General features: G+C 39.2%; 1 long non-coding RNA gene across 1 annotated transcript; it reads left to right on the top strand.

The window, feature by feature from the left end:
• The first annotated feature begins 210 nt into the window (after window positions 1-210).
• On the top strand, window positions 211-4561 carry LOC142072156 (uncharacterized). The gene is made up of 2 exons (XR_012668491.1): window positions 211-1068; window positions 3053-4561. It is a non-coding gene; the product is annotated as an uncharacterized LOC142072156 (long non-coding RNA).
• Window positions 4562-5045: the final 484 nt, after the last annotated feature.

The raw sequence follows: 5045 nt of genomic DNA, 5'->3' as shown, positions 1-5045 counted from the left end.
CCTTCCAGAACCTGTGTGTGTATGAATGAATGTGTGAATAAATATGAAATTGAATGGAATGTTATAGCTATAACTAACTGCTTACTATGATTCTTTCTGTATTCACAATAAATGCGGCATTTCGCCTTTTCCCCTTTCATAAGACCTTGCTGGTTTTTAATTTATTGGTATAACATTTTGGTGGAGAATTGCAAAAGGGGTAATATTGGTAAAAAATGTGAGTTATTGTAAATATTGGTGTGCACCCCGCCAGCTCTACTGAGCTTGGCATTTCTACCTTCTGGCCTCCAGGAGGCAGAGGTAAAATATACAGAGCTCATATTACTAAGCTATGATTACAGAATCCAAGTCCTATTGTTCACTGAAGTACCAGGAGCAACAAAAAGGCCTAAGGGCCAGGCAGTGCTGCTCACTGGAACAAGGAGTAGCAGGATCAGAGAATCTAGGTTGTGTCACTCGCTGACCTGTGCCAGGTGTGACGAGGAAATCTGATGAGCCACGATTTCAGAATCTAGGCTGTCACTCGCTGAGTAATACCAGGAGTGACAAAGATTGAAATACCCGTGTTAAGATGTTTAAAAGAAAACCGGGTAAGCCAGTAAGCCAGAGGGAGGAATGGAGTCAGAAGGAACTCCAACCTCACCTTTTGTTAAAGAAATTACACCTTTTAAACAAATCCTTCAAAAATTTGGGCACAGTCCTTGGACTAAACAAGCCCTAGCTGATGTCTGCGCTATTTTGGACTTAGAGGATAGATTGGCTCAGTATATCCTCATATACAAACCTTCTAGTGCTGCAGAGATGCAGGACCAATTTTGTTGTTGCGGGAGGCATGTAAAGATTACATGAAGACAAGCGGTGGTAAGAAAGAGGAAAAGGCATCTTTACAGGAAAAGCTAAACCAAACGGAAAAGGGAGCAGACAATTGGACGGTGCTGGCTACAAATACCCAGAGTCAGCTGGAAATAGTGAAAGAGGCACTCCAGGAATGCAGAGAGACAGAAAGATTCCTGGCAGACCAAGCTAAAGCCTCTGAGAAAACTGAAAGAGAGAATCATGTGCTACAAGGTATGGTAAAGAAAATTAACCTTGAAGCAGGGCAGAGCACCTGCAAATCATAGTCATTGTGAGTCACTAATTAAGAGTGAGAGACAAAAATTGGGCTTTGCCTCTAAACAGGTAGCAGCCATTGCAACGGGTGAAGGGGGAGAAGGTACTATGTACGGCACCCCCAGGCATAATTACAAAGAGAAAAGAGTGAAAAGTTAACTCTGCAGAGGCTGGAAAGAATTAAGCTGTTAAACTTTGTGAAAATGTTAAAAAGGAAAACTGTTAGAGAAAGAAAATTTATTTGTTAGTCTCTAAGGTGCCACGAGTACTCCTTTTCTTTTTGCGAATACAGACTAACACGGCTGCTACTCTGAAACCTGTTGGAGAAAGAGAATTCTTGGTTTCTTTGCAGCCATTCTGAAAGAATTCCTTTGCAAAGGAATGTGTGTAAATAAGCCAGACAAAAATAACTGATTAAAATCATTTGACTGGACAATTTCGTCAAATTTGCTAAAAGAGCATAAGGGGGTTCTATTGGAACTTCTGCCTCAAATGTATAAAGGGAATGTAAGATGTAAAAAACAGAGCAGTGTGGAAGGGACGTTAAGGAAAAGAAAATGTATATGTATCTATCTGTGTGTGTGTAAATATGTAAAGTTCTAAGGACCCGTTGGTTTTGTTTTTGTTTTAAATAATGCCACTAAAAATTCATTTGACTCTTTATTTCAAAGTTGCAAAACTGACAGACCTTTTTGCTAGACACAGGTGATTAGTGTTGATTGGCTCTGGGATTTGGCATTTAATCCTTAAGAGGTAACTCAATGCTTTACAAAATTTAAAAATTTTTAAAGTAGTGGCTACAGCAGGGCAGTCAAAATCAGGACAATAGGAAAAAATTCTGGATTCTTTTTGTTTGGTTGGTTGGTTTGTTTTTGTAACAAAATAGCAGATGAGAGCTGTAGTTAAAAAAAATAATAAGAAATTAAAAAAGACAGTGCCCCTCTGAAGCAACAGCAGGGGTGAGGTGCACAAAACAAAAAGAAGCAATGTTAGAGCCATTTTAAGACTGTGTTTCTGAGTAATCAGACTGTCACTTTGATAAAGGTATATGAAAACTCTGTAAGCACAAAAGAAATAGTTACCCCTTATGAAAAAATTGATATGGATAATGTCATAGAAGTTAAAGTATGGAAGGAATGTGCATTTTCTCGAGAACATATGCGGTGTATATTGTAGAAGGGGCAAAAGAAATGCAAACATACCACGCTATCTAATTAAAATGCTATTAGGGCTCCAAAGGGAGCCACAATAGGTTGGGTTTTCTTTTTCAGATTGCTGTGTGTTTTGGAAGCAGAAGTTAAAAGTTAAAAGTAATCAAAACTCTGGTGAAAGTTGATTGTGTCCCTTTTAAGATACAGCCTCTGAGCTGCTGATGGCTTTAAATCCAAAAGCAAGCAGGAAACGTCTGTGAAAATGCAATTTACCTAAACGATAAAGGAAGGAAAGAACTAGCTGCACAAGGGAGCTGTAGATAAAGGGCATACCTGGTCAGCAAACAAATTGTCTAAATAAAAGGCATGGTATAACAAGATAACTTTAATAAATTTAACGATAAGTACCCCAAGTAACAATGTATAGTGTGTATGATTTTTGGAAAAATCCTTTAAGGTCATATGGTAATGATGCTTTTCACTTATTACCTGTAAATAAACAAAGCTTAATACAGCAGGAAAAACATTATAAACTTGGTCTGCTGCATAAGAAGGGAAACTGAGGTACCCCACCTCAGGGATTTAATGACTAAACAGTGGGATAATTTCCCCATAACCCTTAAAAGATAGAAGCCATTGAAACCTGGCCTGCCTATAGAACAAACATAGGAAAATATGGGGGTAATTCCTCTGTTTTGCCTGCAGTCAGCAAGGGTATTTGTAAAAGAAATATTTTAAGCAATAATCTGCCACCCCAAAAGGGGTAGAAACATGTTATTTTTGTCTTTCAGAAAATCAGGAAAAGCTGATGCCAGCTGAAGAGGAACCCAATACCATGAATCTACTGTCACAATAGAAATTGTGTTTTGTGTTCTATGTTTTGTCTTGTTGCTAGCACTGTTGTGTTTAAAGAAAAAATACTGCAGACCTGCAGGTAATTAAGAATAAATTAAGCTCTCTGTGCCAGCTACAGAACAGCCTACTACAAAAACAAAGAAAGAGATCATTGTTTGACACTTATGAATGGATGCAATACGTTTCCAGTATTGTAAAACCAGACTTGTTAATGGGAGAAATTATTGTCAAAATTGCACACCAAACAGTCCCTGGAGGCAAAGGTATGGAAGGTTAGCCCACTCCCCATATTACACATGGGATCCTTCTGGCTACCCTGGACCTCAAGCCAGTGGGCTGGGGAGGGAGGAAAGCTATTGGACACTAGAGGTTGTACAAAATGGGCTCTTCAAAAGTGGGTGTGCCTCACCCTGCCTGTTGCCCCAGAACCTTGTAGTAAAGATACATCACTAGGATCATGTATGTGGCATGAATTGGAATCACAAACTCAAATGGCCTCACAGTACCTTCTCTTGAATAGGCTATATAGAAAGTGACACTATTATAAATCTTAGTGTCAAAAGGGGGGTTATGTTGGATCATATTACAGAAGTTCTGTGTTAAAATCACAAATGAGTTTGATTCCCCATAGTTTGAATTCCAGGGTATTACTAATTAAGAGGTCTCTTGGTCTCTTATTTTTACTGTTTCTCTCCCTCGCTGTGTGAAATGTGCAAGCTGCTAATTATGTTAGTACATCCTAAGACAGAGTCTGTTCTCAAAGCAATACTTTGTAACAACAGAAACAGCACACAGAGACTCCCCACCCTTTAGTTGTATTTATCTCGCTTTGTTAACAATTGTGATTAAAATAGAGATAGAGGATGTATGTGGATGGATGCTTGGTGTGGATAATAACTGAATAATTAGGGAGGTGCCAGCCTAAGAATCCAGTGTCCATCGGCCGAAGAAGGCGTCAAGTGGAAACAACCAGAGGACACCAGGAGGGCAGCTTGGAATCTACCCAACAGCCTCAAGGATGGGAGAACCAAAGAACAACACTGAGCCGTCAGGAATGTGCCATCTGCTGATTGATTCAGCAACAGCATGATGAAGCAATTCCCATAGACTGGCATAGGAAAAAATTCCTATAAACATGGACTCTAGAAACTGAGAACTTTGGGGTCTGATTCTGCAAACCAACTTCCAGGAGCGTCAGATATGCATCTGACAAGGCCCTGCTCCCTCCTTGCGTCCAAGCCACCTGGCCAGTGGCTTGGCATGAACAACTCTAAGGCTGGTAACTATGATAACAACCTTCCAGAATCTGTGTGTGTGTGTGTATGAATGTGACAGTGTGAATAAATACGAAATTGAATGGAATGTTATAGCTATAACTAACTGCTTACTATGATTCTTTCTGTATTCACAATAAATGTGGCATTTTGCCATTTCCCCTTTAATAAGATCCTGCTGGTTTTTATTTTATTCTGGATTCGGCTAAATCTTCAATCCAGGTCTTTCAAACATATTATAGATTTTGTGGTAGTGTTCAAAAGACCCCCTATTAGATGGAGGCCCCTTTGTGCAACCGTGGTACAAGCTCATAGGAAGACACTATGTCCTAAAGATTTCACAATTTAAGATAAAACAAGTCAAAAGAAGAGGGTAAAATAAGATTAACACAGGCTAATGTGTACATTTTATTGGTTGTCTTAAAACATGAATTTCAAATTGAGATGACGTTGACCTCCTTCATGGCTACAAGATTTCAGTCTATTTCTTGTACAGTAGATCTTACAGCCACTTCAAGCTGTTCTTTCCAGCATAGCTGACCCTCTACAGATTTTCAGGCACATATATTCAGATAGAGTCCCTAAGGCTGTCAAGTATATGAAGTTCACATGACACTAAGGGCCAGAACACACTATACCAGTGTTTTATTATACT

This window comes from Caretta caretta, chromosome 5 (assembly GCF_965140235.1).
Source record: "Caretta caretta isolate rCarCar2 chromosome 5, rCarCar1.hap1, whole genome shotgun sequence".
NCBI classification, from domain to species: domain Eukaryota; kingdom Metazoa; phylum Chordata; order Testudines; family Cheloniidae; genus Caretta; species Caretta caretta.
The sequence above is the reverse complement of the archived record's forward strand: the minus strand, read 5'-3'. Positions and strand labels throughout refer to the sequence as shown.